The following is a 16,860-nucleotide window of genomic DNA, read 5'->3' as shown; positions in this document are numbered from 1 at the left end:
TTACCCCCAGCTACCAGCTCATGGCCACCCCAGTCAGGGGGACTGCACATGACTGGGAAATTCAGATCCACTTCACGATCATTTATTGCGTGCCTTTGGAGAAAGCACAGTGGCTAACTAGTTAAGTGGACAGCCTTTGGAATCAAACCTGGCAGGAATGACTAATTACTAGGTATCATCTAATTACTAGCTAGGTGATCTTAGGCAAGTCATAGTGCTTCTTTAAGCCTTGGTGTTAGTAGGGATAAGGATGCTCACTCTGAAGGGCTATAAGGCTTGAGATAAAGTCCACGATGACAAGCACCCTGAGTGGTCCACGGTACTGATAACAGGGGTCTCACTGGGGTCCTAGCGAAAAAACAGATGGGTAATCCAAGCAGAGTTTAATGAAGGAACTATTTACATTGTAGGAGAGGTGACGGGAGAAGGGCCACAGGCTGTGAGGGGGATTTAGTAAGGGAGAGAGCGGTGGAGGAAGGAGAAGTTCAAGAACCTGAAAGGTCACCTTGAGAAAAGCTGTGACCCTCCCTGAGGTTGCTGGAGCAGTAATGACCCCTCCTTCCCGCCCCTGCCTGCCCTTTCTATCTGGAGCGGGGCACTCCTTTTGCTGAACAGAAGGCAAGAAGGCAAGGCAGGTCAGGGATGCCTGACAGTCAATCTCTGGAGCCAGAGAGCAGGTAGAGTGGGATGGAGAGGCCTGTGGGAAGGAAGGGGAGGGAGCTGCACCACTGGCCGCTGCCATTCACGGAAGACCTGCCGAGGTCAGCTCCCGGCAACTCAACAGGGAACAAAATACCTTCTCAGAAGTCTATGAATTCTGAGCCTAGTGGTAGACATGTGTAGAAATAAACGATCACAGTATAGGGCAATAGATGCTATTATAACATAACAAGAAGGAACCTCCAAACCAGGTGTTTCAGAAAAACAGTGTTCCTGAGAGGATTCTTGAGCCCTCGAGGGTGCTGAAGGAGGCACAGCCTTTAAAAGCAAGAAAGGAGGCACTGGGAAAGAGCGTCCCAGACAGAGGAAGACAGGAACAGGGGGAGTGTGAGGTGGCTGTTAGGTAAAGCCTATGGATTTGGGGAGGTGGGTATGAAAAAAAGGGGAAGGATGCTAGGGAGGCCAGCCAGGCCTGGGTCATTCATAGAGGGACCTATTAGTCAAGCTAAAGAAGAGTTCAGATTCTATCTTGAGAGCCACTGGGATCTACAGCTGGATTTTAAACAGTGGAATGACTAGTAAGGTCTGTGTTTCACCAAAAATGGTTTTGGTCACCTCAAGGAAGAAGGTAGTGGTTGTTATGACCCTGACCCATAAGAACTGGCATCTAGGTCCACAGATGTAACTAAGCAGGGGAAGAACCTCACTGCAGGTTAGGGAAATCCTGAGATAGTGCAGACACAGGGCAGGGAGAGCAGGGTTCTCAAACTGAGGCTCCCAGCAAATGTTCCCAGCATGATAGCAAATCTTGGGCAGAAGATAATTTAGTGCTGTACTTGTCATGATTGAATGGGTATGGGATCACCCCGGGATCTTATAACAAGGCAGACTCTGATGCAGCAGATCTGGGGTGGAGCCCAAGATGGCACATTTCTAAAGAGCTCCCAGATGATGCTGATGACAGAACACACTGAGTGGTTCAGCCTTAGAAGCCAACTGCCTCAACTTTCTCTTTTACAGATGAGCTAACAGAGGCCATGAGAGGGCGTAACAGGTAGTGTAGCAGAGTAAAGCAGTGGCGGAGCCTACAGGGACTAGTGTTTTTTTTTTTTGCGGCACGCTGGCCTCTCACCGTTGTGGCCTCTCCCGTTGCGGAGCACAGGCTCTGGACGCGCAGGCTCAGCGGCCATGGCTCACGGGCCCAGCCGCTCCGCGGCATGTGGGATCTTCCCGGACCGGGGCACGAACCCGTGTCCCCCGCATCGGCAGGCGGACTCTCAACCACTGCGCCACCAGGGAAGCCCCAGGGACTAGTTTTGAGTCCCCAGTTCAGAGCTCTGGCGGAGTCCCCAGGACCTTCTGGGAGACTTTTGGAAGCCAGGCACTATACTTGCTACTTGAAGGCAAAGGGGAGGAGTAGTGAACAATAAATTGATGAGCCCAAAGCGTTTCCAGCACATCCTTGGAGAGTGCAAATGGCTCTGCCAACATGTGTGATGAGCTCTTCACACATCAGCCTGCTCTGAGGGGATTGGTAAAGCTGATATAAACCTCTGCTGGGCTGCCAAAGGCCTGCTTCCCAGACACAGTGACTGGCTCAACGCAGGACTCAAAACATACACGCACACTGCTGCAATCCAGTTGGAGGACAATTTGCCAATATGTATCAAGAGTTACAAAAGTCTTCCTTCTATTCAACCCTGTAATTTCATGTGGGTGAATGTCTAAAATAGAAATACACCAAAAAGAGGGGAAAGAAAACCAGCCATGACAATGAATGGCTACTGGCAACATACATCTAATTCTTATGATACTCTCGAATTGTAGGCTTGATATTACTTCTCCTACATGCATTTAAAAAAAATTAAGCATATACAGTAACGCAATTTCAGAGTGGTTAATGTGCCCCCGAAGTCTTCCATCCAGGTAACGTTAGAACCAGGATTTTAGATCCAGGTCAATCTGATCTGAAGGCCATGTTCCGTCCATCACGATATACCATCACCATAGGCATGAGGTTTATTACAGTGTTTTCAGAAATATGGAAAAAAAGAGGGGAGTGGATAAGTAAATTAGAGTATATACACTGAATGGGCAATTATACAATCATTAGAAAAGATAAGCTGTTTCCATGGTGCTATAAAAGCATCATGGTTGTGATAAAATGCTTAATAAAAAATTATGATAGCAAATTTTATGTAATTATAGTTAGGTAAAAGATGTATGCATATTAACAAAGATAAAATACAAGGCAAAGGACTTCCCTGGTGGCACAGTGGTTAAGAATCCGCCTGCCAATGCAGGGGACATGGGTTCGAGCCCTGTTCTGGGAAGATCCCACATGCCGCAGACCAACTAAGCCCGTGCCCCACAATTACTGAGCCTGCGCTCTAGAGCACTGAGCCACAACTACTGAGCCTGCGTGCCATAACTACCGAAGCCTGTGCGCCTAAAGCCCGTGCTCCACAAGAGAAGCCATCGCAATGAGAAGCCCGCGCACCGCAACGAAGCGTAGCCCCCGCTCACCACAACACTAGAGAAAGTCCGTGTGCAGCAACGAAGACCCAAGGCAGCCAAAAATAAATTAAAAATATATATACAAGGCAAAATAATTGTTGTCCTACGGGGAGAGATTATAGGTGATTTTTTTTCTCTGACATCCAAACTTTCTGTAATATTGTTATAAAAAGTAGCTGGGGAAGGCTAAGATTACAGAACGCATGTGTTGGCGGGGAGTGCACAGAGCTGGTTATATATACAAGGTCCTTAGGGAAAGTTCCAGTAAGGTCTTGAAACCTCTACACATGCTCCTGTCTTCCTGTGGCTCTGTGTTTTAGACACAGTCATGAAAACTCTCTGGATAAGTTGTTCTAGTGCAGACTTTCTCACCTCTGGCACCTTCTTCAGGAAGGACTCCATAGCACTGGCCCCTTATTCCAGGCAGTCCCACAGTTAGTAAAAAGAACTGCCTTCCAGAACTGCAGAGAGCACATTTACACAGAAGGTGGGAAAGGACAAAGAGGGCAGTTAAGCATCACAAGTGACACCATGACCACCTAGAATGCCACATCAAGAGGGATTCTGAGGCAGGTCAGAGTTCAATGGCAGAGTGTACCCTGGACGTCTATCACAGGGATGGTATTCGGGAAGAGTGGGAGCACACACATACCCCGTATTCACCTCCATTTGTTAAGAAATAAGCAAATGGAGACTTACATTCTAAAAGAAGGAGGAAAATATGACCACCACTTCTAACTCTGGGTTTACAGATTTCTATCTGAATTTGTACATATTGTTCTACTCTGCTCCCTTAGATCCATTCCTATTGAACAGAGAGAGCTATTATTTTGAGCACAGTTCTACAATCAACGGAAGGCATGTGATTGGCTCTGATTGCTACTGACAAACCTACGGAGAAGCAAAAGGAAAGCAGAAGTTCAAACACTGCTAACCAGCTCTAAAAAGATCCAGGTCCCTCTTACCCTATGCTAAAAATTGTGTCTTACATTCTGGGAAGATCAATCAACATATCCCCAAATCGGATGATTAGAAAGTAAAATATGGCCTATATGCTCAGGGGAGCAGAGAGCCATTAAATGGGATAGTTAAGTAGATTACATTGAAACTGGAAAATGTTTGACAGAGTGAAAACCCAAGTTTTGCAGCGTGGTCATAATCAAGCAAAAGATGTCACTGCATGAGGACTAGAAAAAAAATAAACCCTTGTGAAAATGGTTGGTCTGTGAGGGAGTGGGAATTGGGGGTGACTTTGCACCCCCCATCTTTCTAACACCATGTACTGTTGTTGTAATGTCACTCACATTAACAAAGAATAAATTCCTTTTAAAAATCACGAAATCATAAGGAATTAGATATTTCAATATCTATTGCAGCTGTTGCCTTAACCTTGATTCAAGTTTGGAATACAGTTTTATTCATTAAACAAATACTTACTGAGTACCTACTTTATGCCAGGTACTGTTTAAGGTACCTGAGATGCAACTGTAAAAAAATGGATCCCTAACCTTGACAAGTTTACCATTTTCAGCTGAGTTCTATGAGTGTTATGTAAACTCACTGGTCACTGGAACCTCATGCGGCCTATTATAAATTATTATAGGACTTAGGGCATAATCTTACGATTTTACATGGTCATATCAGATCATATCTGTAGGCTAACTGATGCAAACTGACTCATAACTATCACTGTACTCCTACCATCAAAGGAAACCTCTCCAATCTTCATTCATTTATATAGATATAGATATAGACATAGACATAGATAGACATATTCACCTGCTGTTTTCCAGGCAGTGCGTAAGGCACTGGGCTCTCCAGTGGTGAGTAATATGTATGTGGGTCCTGCCTTCATGGCACTTACAATATAGGGAGATACATTTATAATTAAATACACAATAATTATGAATTGTGACACATATTATTCAGGAAATGGCAGCAGTGATAGAGAATAATGGTGAGCGGGTCGAGTCCTACTTTAACACTGTTAGGCAGGGCCTCTCTGAGGAAGGAGCGTACTCGCCCATCCCTGTAGTATGAGAATGAGTTGGCCATTGCAAGGAGGTGGAAGAGATTTCTGTCAACGAAGAACTCCATGTGCAAAGAGCCTGAGGCAGGAGGGAGCTTAACTTGTTAGAGGATGTTAAAGAAGGCCAGTGAGGGGGCTTCACTGGTGGCGCAGTGGTTGAGAGTCCGCCTGCCGATGGAGGGGACGCGGGTTTGTGCCCCGGTCCGGGAGGATCCCACATGCCGCGGAGCGGCTGGGCCCGTGAGCCATGGCCGCTGAGCCTGCACATCTGGAGCCTGTGCTCCGCAACGGGAGAGGCCACAGCAGTGAGAGGCCCGCATACCGCAAAAAAAAAAAAAAAAAAAAAAAAAGAAGGCCAGTGAGACCAGACTAAAGAGGAAAAGAGAATCCAAGGTGCAAGGTCTTTGAGACCTAAGTTAGCAATTGGGATTTAATGTGAAATGCATTATTTCTATAGGTAATGTAATAAAATTCTGGGAGACAGTAACAAAAACTCACATAAATACAAAGAGATTTAAGACTGTAAAGATGTAAATTACCCACCATGTTGTTTCATATATTCAATGTAATTCTAATCAAAACTACAACAGGGCTTGTCATTAAATTGGAAAACTAAATTCTAACGTGAAAGAGCCAAGGGCAAGAATAGCCAAGATATTTCTAAAGAATGAGGAGGAGGGACGAGCTCTGTTAGAGATCAGGATTAACTGTGAAGCTCTAATAACTCTGAGTGCGGCTGTTATAGATGGTGGCCACCGGAATAGAAAGCTCAGAAACAGATGAATGTGTATAAGGAACTTCGGCCTATGTCAGATACGGCCTGGGAGAACAAGGAAAGAGCAGGCTATCATTAAAAGGACCTGGGGAAAGTATTTATCCACAGAGGAAAAAATGAATTTTGCACCTCATCTCACACCATACACAAAAATTAACTGTAGATAAACAAAGGACTTATATTTAGAGAACAAAACTATACAGTTTTTAGTAGAAATATAGGGAATCATCTTTCTCACCTTGGTTTGGGGAATAGTTACTTAAGGACACAGAATGTGCTTATTAGATAAGCGAAGACTGATAAAATGGACTACGTTATAATTAAGGGCTTCTGTTATCAAAAGATACCTTACAGGAAGTAAAAATGCAAGTTATACACATAACTGACAAAATAGTATAAAAAGCATATAAAGAAAGACTACATATCAATAAGATCAGGGCAGATAATCCAGTAGAAAATGTGCAAAATACATGAATACACCTCCCACAAAAAGTAAATACAAATGAGTAGCAAATATCTGAAAAGATATTCAACCTTATTAATGACTGAGGGAATACAAAGCAAGACAACAAAAAGATGCCATTTTATACCTATTTAACTGGTCAAAATTAAGACTCTTGACCAGACCAATATTGGAGAGGATTTGGAATCATAGAAGCTCTCATACTTTGCCGACATGAGGGTAAATCGTTGAGCCTAGTTTGGAAAATAATTCCACTTTTTTTTTTGTAAAGTTGAACATTACTTTACCATATGACTTAGTCTCTGGATATAAACTCAAAAGAAAATCTTGCACATATGCAACAGGAGATATGTACAAGGATGCTCATATCTTCACAGTTGATAAAGGCAACATCCTAGAAGTAACCCTGATGCCTATCAAGGGCTTATGAATCAATGTGTTGTACTATCTGCACGCAATGGAATATTATACAGCAGTCAAGATGAGCATGCTGCAGCTGCACTCATCAAAGGGATGACTACTGGCAACATGATATGGGATAAAAATGCTAAAAGATTATATACAACGGAAAATCCTTTATTGAAGTTAAAGGACTAACAAAACAAAATAATATGACTTTAAGGAATTTATATGAATAGTAAAGCCATATGAAATACAAAGGAATTGTATATAACATTCAGGTTAGCAGGAGGAGTCAGTAGGTTGGGGTGGGAGGAGCTCGTAAGTCTATAAGATATTGTCAAAGTTCTGGTTGTCTCGGTAGCTGGTGTGTAATTGCAAAATGAAATAATGAATAGATACAAAAAGGGGTCATGCACAGACCAATGAGGAAAGTATTTCATGAAACAAAGAGTAAGATTAATTCAATTTTGGACACCTGAGTCGTAGGTCAAAGTAGGAAGGATCCTTTGAATCTAACTGGTCCAGTTCTCCTAGGTCAGAGCTGTAGAGACCAAGGACCAGGTAGGAAAAGGGACTCACTCAAAAGGGACTCACTTAGCTATGGCAAACTAAAAGTCGACCTTTAATTTCCTAATAGCATAATTCACTATTTGACTTGCAATGATACACGTATGCTAAAACAATGCATAAAATAAAAGGGACACCAAGAAAGCAAAGCAATGGTGATTTTTATGATATATATTTTGAAGGGCTCTGAAAAAGACCTGGTATGCATGAATGCATGTGTGCATGCATGCATGCATTGAGTCCATAATGATATAGGCCAACATCCCATACTTGGGTATAAAGTTTAAGGAACTACTACTCTTCTCTTGGTGAAGAATGAAGAAAAAGTAGCCAGAGAAAAGGATCAGAGTGAGGGGAAGAAATCCATCTGCCATCTCCTGAGACCCATGAAAGGATAATCTCTGAATCATAAATTTGAATTCCAGCCTCCAGAGACTTCAGGATGAAGGCTCAAATGCCTTGATGATAGATGAACACTCACAACCCCTCTTCAGTTTTTAGTCCCAAACAAAGAGCTGTTCTGACCAAAACACAAAGGAAAGAGCCAGCCAGTTAAAAGCGCCAAATCCGTGCCACACTGCCCTGTCCAGGTGGAAATCCAACAGGAGTAATAAGGTAAAACATCTGAGATGAAAAAAGAACAACTTCTGATGTTTAAAGAGACACTCGGCAGCTTAAACACTGCCTCTGGGCATAGTTTATTGAGAGGACCAGGTAGCCAAAGAGAGGGTTCCATCAGTAGGCACGTGGCTGTGTGTACAGGCCACTCCTCACAAAGCCCACCGGATGCACAGTACATCAAAACACAGTTTCCCTCCCACGTAAGGAACGTGAAGGAGAGCCCGGCTGGCCAAATGCAGAACGACCCTTTCATTTCCCTCCCTCCACTCTCTTAGGACAACTGTAAATGCACAGGATTAAATTTAACCTGCAGGGTTTTTTTTTAATTCAAATTTTCCTTTAGCAAAAGCTCTGGAGAGGAATTACGGCAGAAGTTCATGAGAAACAGCTGGGAGCCCATCGAGACATTCCTATGACACGGATAGGAAATGACCTGGAGTTTCTCGAGGCAAGGAGAAAACAGACATAGAGCCCTGTGCCTCTGAAATCTACTATAGTTAACTCTCCAAAAAAAGTAGAGCAATTCCAAGGATGCAATGGGGACTAAGGGTACAGCCCAAGGGTAGAGGCTTCACACGCACATGTGAACAAATACATACGTGCATACACGTGCCATGTTACAGCTACATACACTCGCAAACCTACATGCTTATAAACACATACACCAAGACAAATATACTGGTCCACGTGTGCTCACTGTGGGAATATTTTCCATGCAGTAACTCCTACTGCTTTCTTTACAGCTAAGTTGAATGACTAATGTTTATTGTGAAAACCTTTTTATTGCCAGGAGAACATGATTTGCTGTTCTTCAGGTAACAAGTGCTATGCATCTGTTGATTCCTACTGTCACATTACCTGGCTCCATCACAAATACCTGTGTTGTAATAAAAAAAAAAAAGAAAGAAACACCCCGAGGCTAATATATGGGCATTCTTGGTATGCTAAAAGTGGATGACAGGCAGCTCTAATGGTCCCACTTACATAAATGCAACTTATTCATATCAGAAGGCAACTTCCTTTCCTTCCAGACTCAGAGTGCCAGAAATCATTCCTTTCAACCAGCCTGTCAGCCCAGCAGACCTGTATGCGGCAGAGGAACATCCTACGGAGGACGAGTAATGGGCTGAGGGTTAGGAAAAACGGCTCCTTGACATCCCAGGTCTCTGACTTTTAAGACTTAGGGAAAGCCTGTGGGAAAATCTATGAAGCTTTGGGTGTGCGTATGCCTTTTTGTAAATCTCACAAATAAACAACAGAACTAACTTCTACTGTAAAAGGAGAGGGGAAGGTATTTGTAAGGTAAAGTCCATGGTGGATTCTGCTGTCAGAGCTGCAAGATGCCATTCACGAAATGCAAAGGGATATTGACGGACTGATCCGGTCTTGTGTGTCTTCAATTATTCCACAAATTGTTTAGCAAACTTGAGGGAAAAAAAGCCAATGCTTCTTGAATTTGAGCCTTAACATAATTAGTGCCTAGCATCTGCACGGGCATGAGTTTGAGCTGGCTATAGTGTAACATCAGACAATGTTGTATTCCAGAAGAGTGAAAATGAAGGCAGGGGAAAGCCAGAGCCATGACTGTGTTTATTTAGCAGGTATTTAGCTAGGATAACATATCAGAGTGGACTGACTGGATGCATGTTATGGAATGCTTCTTCCCAACCTTGGATGTACACTAAAATTTCCCAAAGCACTTAAAAAAAAAAAAAAAAAACTCCACATGGATAGAACTTTCCCTCCAGATATTCTGATTTATTTGGAATACAATGATGCCTAAGCATTCAGTCATCCATCCATCCATCTATTTATGTATCCACCTACCATTGTATTTATGATATGTTTTGGAGCTCTCAAGGTATGATTCTCATTTTCAGCCAGGCTTGAGAACCACTCAACTTGTCAGACAAAATTTCACCATTACCCCTTATTAAGATAAAGTACAAATCTACACATCCATATAAGGAATATCTATTGAGCACATATGATGTGCAAACTTTTCTTTTAGGTCCTGAGGACACACTAAAAAGCAAAAACAAATATGACCAGTGTCAGTTCAAGATGAGTTCTCCACCAGGCTGGAGAACCAGGGAAGAGCTAGTTTCACAGTTCAGTTCTGAAGGTCGTCTCTGGGCAGAATTCCATCTTTTGCTCAGGGGAGCTCAGTCTTTTGTTCTATTCTGAGCTTCAACTCAGAGGGCCTCCATAGTGAGGCCCCCCCACACTATGGAGGGCAATCTGCTTTCCTCAAAGTCCACTGGCTTAAATGTTCATCTCATCCAAAAACACCATCACAAAAACATCCAGAATAATGTTTGACCTCATATCTGGGCACCGTGGCCCAGTCAAGTTGACACATAAAATAACCAGCACACGGCCCGTACCCTTATGGGGCTAAAAGTCCGGTAGGGGACTAGATGATGCTACAGCACACAAACAAAATAAGTGCAGATTGTAAAAACGGTATGACAGAAATAAGCAAATTGCTGGAGAAAATGGACAGTACAGGGAAAAAGCCTCTTGGAGGTGGAGGATAGGAAGGAACCAGCCACAAGAAACATAAAGTAAAAAGTGCTATAGGCAGAAGGGACAGCATTCACAAAGTCACATGGGCTGCAAAGAACTGGATGAGCTGGAGGAAGTGTTAGAAAGCCAGAGGGGCTGGTACACAGAAAACAGTGGGAAGAGAGGCAGGAGATGGAGTTAGAGGGGCCAGATCATCCGGGGCTCTAAAGTTAAGACGAAGCCAAAGCAGGGAAGTAACATGACTGAATTTACTTTTCAAGATACTCTGTCTGGCTGCAACGTGGGGAAGTGGCATAGGGGAAGTGTGGATGGGGGATCGGCAGGGAGGTTCTGAAGTGGTCCAGGCATCAGATCAGTGCTCAGAACACTGTGGTGGTGGAGGTGGTGTCGTAGGACCTGGCCTGGGTGGAACTTTCTAGAGTATTTGATGTGTGGCAGGTGGGAGGAATGGATGATTCCCATACTTATGGCTTAAACGATTCAAAAGAAATAAGAGCCTTTTTCCTAGTTACCAGCCCGGTTCATGTTACACCCACTAGCCGCCTGCATTATGCAAATTGTACATCGTAATTAATGTAGATCCAGCTTGAATTATGCAAATTCTTGCTTTGGGCTGTGCTAGTCACTTCCTGCCTCTACTACCTCCTGCCCATCGAAGACCACATCCCATCCTCCCTACTGACCCTCTGTGGACTGGAGCCATAAGCCTGTCTTGGGTGACCGAGCCCTGAGAGGTCATTACGGCCAAGCCAAGAGAAGGCAGGAGGATGAACATCCAAAAGGAGGCAGCACCTCCCCCGGGCCTTTCTCTGAGAGCCTGCTCTGAGCTCATCACGCAGCTGGCCCCTCTCTCCATCAGTGCTTGTCTGCACTGGTCCTGCGCAGAACTCCTCTCCGGCTCAGAACACATGCCTGGCCTTCCTGCAATGCACTCGGATGGAATGCTGATTCCTGGGGCCCATGCGTTTGGTTCAGATCAAATGCAACTGTCTATATGCTGGAAAAATATTGACGACCCTCCAACCTATCCCGACTTTTAAAGGGGCTTCTGCACAGGAATGCCGCCTTGTTTTACTGAGGCGAAGTCTGCGTTTTATTTAACTCTGAACGCCAGGCGCCTAGAATAGCTTGCAGGATAAATGTCAATCAACTCTAGCATAATCAAGACACCCATTCCTGCCTCATTAGGGTCCTCTCATTCCCTTTAAGCTTCTCAGATTTATACACTGTAATTAGAAACTTGGTGATTTTGACTGCTAAACATAAAGGCTTACTGGGAAGCTTCTCATGTCTGAATTTTTAAAATTTGCACACGTTAATCCGGCTGCATCTTCTGGCCCAATTCCCTCACACCGTTTTATATTTATTTTTGGACGGAGACGAGAACCATTAATTGAATTGAAACACATATTATTGTTTTTCATGAACTCTGAACAGCTTGTCTCTGAATGATTTTACTGAGGAGTTTTTAGGCAACTGTTTGACTGGATTGTTTCCCCTGTGACAGCATTCTGGCTTGCATGCCTGTCTGCAGTTGCCTGGTCTGCTTTTGGGGAGTCCTGTTGTTCGCAAGAGCAGAGTCAGAGTGGAAGGGGTCACGCCAACCCTCTTCACCTACAGGCCCTGATTGGGGCACCCTGATATCCCATCAAACCCAAGTAGGGCTCCGGAAGAGTCTATGCAAATAGCATGCTTTCCACGTCCCTGGTGAAAATCCTCAGCTCTCTGGACCCCATGTGAGCAGAGACCTCCCTCAGTTCATGTAGTCGCCACGTTATTCATCCAAGGACTGCAGTGTCTGCATCAAGCAGAGCTTTCCAGAGCCACATTAGGACATTTTAGGACGTGTCTTACACCACTGCTTCTCCCATGTTCATGTGCGCGTGAGTCACCTAGTTAAGACACAGACTCTGATTCAGTGGATGAGCTGGGGCCTGAGACGCTGCATGTCTGACCTGCTCCCAGGTGATGCTGATCTGCGGGTGTGTAGGCACGGGGCCTCTGACGTGACCTCTCTTCATGCACTGTCTGTCGCCCTGCTGGGGAAGTGACCACAGAAGCGCACCCTGCGTCTCCACTAAAATACAAATTCCCGAAGATCTGAGGCCACGGGCTATGCACCCTGATGCGTCCTGCTGCAGCAGAGGCGAGGCTGGCTTCAGCGGGCTCTGATGAGCATTCTGAGCTCCCCCTTCCGTGGGCACGGAGAGAGGTCGTGGCTGTTGGAGAATCAGGCCGTTTCACAGCCCTGGGGTGGCATCAGGGTAGGGGGCTAGACTCCCAGCCCTTAGGGATAGGAGGCCAGAATCTAAGTCCATGGTTCCAGGGAGCTCTTCAAGAGAAGAACTCCTCACTGAAAGGAAGGTGTCAAAGTCCAGAAAGAGGCAGCAAGGAAAAAGCAGATGTGACAAAGTTTTCACCTCTTCCACCTGCATGGAAGGGCTTCCAGCAAATAGCTGAGCCCTCACTGCAGCATCACAGATGAGTTAAACGTCCTTGCCTCCTGGCACATTTTGCAGGTGTCCCTGAGATGCTCATGTGCTCACAGCCACTAGCCACACAACAGCCAGGTGATTTTTTTAAGAATGAAAATATGATTCCTTCACTCCTCTGCTGAAAATCCTCCTAGGGTGTTCTGTTCCTCTCAGGAGAAAGTGCAAACTCTAGAAGCCTTGCGTAACCTGACTCTACCCACCCACTCTCCACATGGCCTCATCACCATCGTCCATGCTCACGAGGCTTCAGTCACTCTGACCTCCTTCCTACTTGTCAAACAGGCCAGAGTCATTCCTACTGCAGGGCCTTTACACGAGTTGTTTTCCTTCAAGGGTCATCACTGCTTTGCCTTTGAAGTCTCTGGCCACGGGCAAGGTTTCAACAGCAGAGCAAATCCAAAATGAGGTGTAAAACTTTGGTTGTGTGGGATTGGCGTGGATTTGCTTTTCCTTTGAATTTTACCCAGTAGAAGCCTGGAACAGTTTGACAGCTTTATATTACAAAGAGGGGACTGAAGCCCAGAGACTGAATGGGACATAATCAAACCATTCCGATTTTGGAGGGCAGAACTGTCCAAGGGTGGGCCCACAGGTTATGACTTGGACCCACGGGGAAGGGAATTTAATCTTAACATATGACATACTACTTAGACCTGCTGTGTTTAACAATTTTTACAATATTTACAAAGTTATAACTCTTCTTCACTCCCTCCTCTTTTTGGCTTTTGACTTTGCTGCGTCCAAGGTTGTACATAGGAAGGCACAGACAATCCTGGATTTCTCTTCCATTTGTGTTGTCTGATTTTTCCTTGCCACAAAATGTGCTTTCTGAGATCAGAAGAGGGTGATTTGTGATTTATGGATTTCTCTCTAGAAATTATAACCAGAACCTAATTTAAAAAATCAAATTGGTTTCATCTAATTACATTTGGAAATTGCCTCATAAACACATGTTCTGTTATAAATGTCTTTAAAAGCAAGGTCTCCTGCTCACTATCTGAGGCAGGATTGGGTTGAGCCCAGCATGGGGGAGACTCCCCATCCTGCTGAAACTTTCCGAAGAACAGTGCAGTCTAGAGCCGTGCTTCTCAAATTTTAATGCCCATGTGAATCACCCAGGGATCTTGGTAAAATGAAGACTCTGATTCAGGAAGTCTGGTGGGGTCTGAGATGCTGTATCTCTAACCAGCCAATGCTGCTGGTCCATGGACCACATTGGATAAGGGGCAAGACACCTGCACTTGCATTCAGGACCCATGAGTTGCATAACCTTGGTCCTTACATTTCACCTCTCCAAGTCTCAGTGGCCTCATTTTTATGTAATGGCAAGAGCTAATATTTTTCAATGCTATTTCTAAATGCCAAACGCAGTACTAAACATATATTTATGTTTATTAATAAATATAAATGAGCAGTTTCTTAATGTACCCAAGGTTATACAGCAAGGAAGTGGCAGAGCTGGGATTCACATCTAGGCTGCCTGACCTCAAAGTCAACATTCTTACCTTCTGAGGCCTCACTGGTTTGTGACACACATGGTCACAGCCATGTTTATGGTCAACATATAAGGCCTAAGCCCATGACCTCCTTAGGTCCCTTCACAGCGTCAACCCGGAAGTTTGGCATATTCCCAAAAGGTAACCTCAAATGCTCAAACAAGTCAGACAGCGGCCGCCTTCTAGCTCTGGTTCTCTGTATTACAGCCTAAGGAGAAGCCAAGAAACTACCTGAAGGTGTCTCACCACAGCTGTTTCCAGTAGAGTCCCTCATGGGAACGCCAATATCCCAGCAACTGGTCTTTGAATATCCACAAGGCACTGGGTTCACAGAGAAGTGAGAAGAAAGGTGCGTTGTCCTAATCTGTGTGCACCTTTGTGCCTAGAGTTCCAGACAGCGTGCCATCTAGGAGTCTACCTTTGGAACAGAGCAGGACCCTATGGGGCCTTCTCAGGACAGAACCACCCGCCATGTCCTCCGCCTGCCCCCTGTCTGTAGAAAAACTTTAGCCAAAGAATAAATTTAAAGTGAGGAAATGCAGAAACAAACGAGAGCAGTCAAATAAAACAAAGTAATAATAGTTTAGCCATTAAGCGAAGTCAAAGACCTTTAGTTCTTCCTCAAGGGCTACAGATAATATTCTGAGCCACATTCTTTGAGCTATCTTGCAGATACTGAAACTCTCACCAGGGGGAAGAAGTTAACTACACGATGACCAGACTGTAGCCGTGACATAAGCCGCTCCATCTGACACAATTCCGAGAACTAACTTCAAGGAAGTGGGAACAAACGGACGCGGGAACTGAAGATTAACTGTACTTAAAACAATCAATATGATGCTGATGAGACCACCCTATGACCAATTCCAAGATGACTGTCAGAGCTCACTGTGCTTTGCTGCACTTCACCCCCTCCCTCCACCCATACATCCCTGAAACTCCCCCTTTAAAAGCTCTTGCCCTCTGATTGGCAGTGGGGAGTTGGCTTTTGGACATGAGTCTGCCTTCTCCCCAGGTTGCTAGCCTCCTGAATAAAGCAAACTTTCCTTTCCAACCCACGTCTGTCTCTCAAGTATTGGCTTTCGAGCAGCAAGCAGCCAAACGTGAGTTCAGCAGCCCCTTCAGGGAGCTAGTGCTCCGTGTGTCTAACTCACAGCTATGTCTGCACTCTTGCTCTCTCTCCATCTATTTCTTTCTTCTTACTGTGGAATCACAATCAAGGGTCTCCTAGCCCAGCGCAGTGCATAATCCTGTTACAGCAAGAGGGATACTGCTCCTGTGGAAGCAATCTGTGCAGAGATATGACTCTACCTGCAACGTGGCCTAGACCTGTGGCCTCCAAAGGCAGGTAGGTACAAGAACCGGGGTCTTTTCACGCCAGAGCTGTCCTCAATTCGAGGCAAAATGAGGAAAAAATAAGGAGAATGTCATGAGTTACCCATAAAGCTAAATTTATTCGATTTAAAGGACTGCCTTTTATTCTGAGATTATGTCCTTTCTGTATTTTTGAAATTGTCTTTTATGAAACAATGTTAATAAAAGATGGTAAAGTCCTCTATGTTGGTTCCCCCAAACCATTTGAAATGTTACTGGCCTGTGAATTCCAAAAGTCTTCAACATCTGGCATTGAGAGCCATTTATATAACAACACCAAGCAACTTAACACCTTAAGTCCTGGGTCCTTTCCCTCTGCTTTACAAAGGGCAGGTGGGTAGATGTCTATCTCATCTGTGTGTATGTGAGTGTGTATGTGACTGTGTATGATCGCAGCCTGTGCTTTACAAAGAACAGTGTGTAGCTTTTAAATGACTGGGTTTTGTTTCAGTTGAGTTTCCAGTCTTTCTTCCCTAATAAGGTTTTGAATGTGTCGCAGGCAAGGTCTATCAGTATGAGTACCTCCTCTCCTTCAGCAGCATCCCTGGGAAGGATGCTTCTCCCAAGCCCATGTTCCAAGATGGAGATGTTAGACAGCTCTGCCTCTGAGGAACGCTGGATGGAGTGAGATAAGGTGTTTCCTGAAGGTGTTTTCTCTAGCACCCTGTACATGATAAGACAGTTTTCTCTTCCCTCAGCCCTGAGGTCCGTCCAGGTCTCTCTAGCGAATTTGTGTCCATCAGATTTACCCTGAATATTTCTCCCTCTTCAATACTCCTTGACTTTCCTCCCCAGAGCGCATCCTCCCTTATGGCGGCGATATTCTTCCCCAAGCTCTCTCTCAACAGGTGTACCTTTCTGCATAAGCGCTGAGAGTCATTAGTCCCTCCATGAGCCAACAGTGTATTTCAGCCTGGGATGCCTATCACCTT

At 44.7% G+C, this 16,860-nt stretch overlaps 1 protein-coding gene across 2 annotated transcripts in view; it reads right to left on the bottom strand.

The window, feature by feature from the left end:
* PTPRT (protein tyrosine phosphatase receptor type T) overlaps nucleotides 1-16,860 on the bottom strand; it is a 1,083,394-nt gene that overhangs the window by 374,070 nt on the left and 692,464 nt on the right. The gene's annotated exons all lie outside the window — the stretch shown is intronic.

This window comes from Lagenorhynchus albirostris, chromosome 15 (genome assembly GCF_949774975.1).
Source record: "Lagenorhynchus albirostris chromosome 15, mLagAlb1.1, whole genome shotgun sequence".
Taxonomy (NCBI): Eukaryota; Metazoa; Chordata; class Mammalia; order Artiodactyla; family Delphinidae; genus Lagenorhynchus; species Lagenorhynchus albirostris.
The sequence above is the reverse complement of the archived record's forward strand: the minus strand, read 5'-3'. Positions and strand labels throughout refer to the sequence as shown.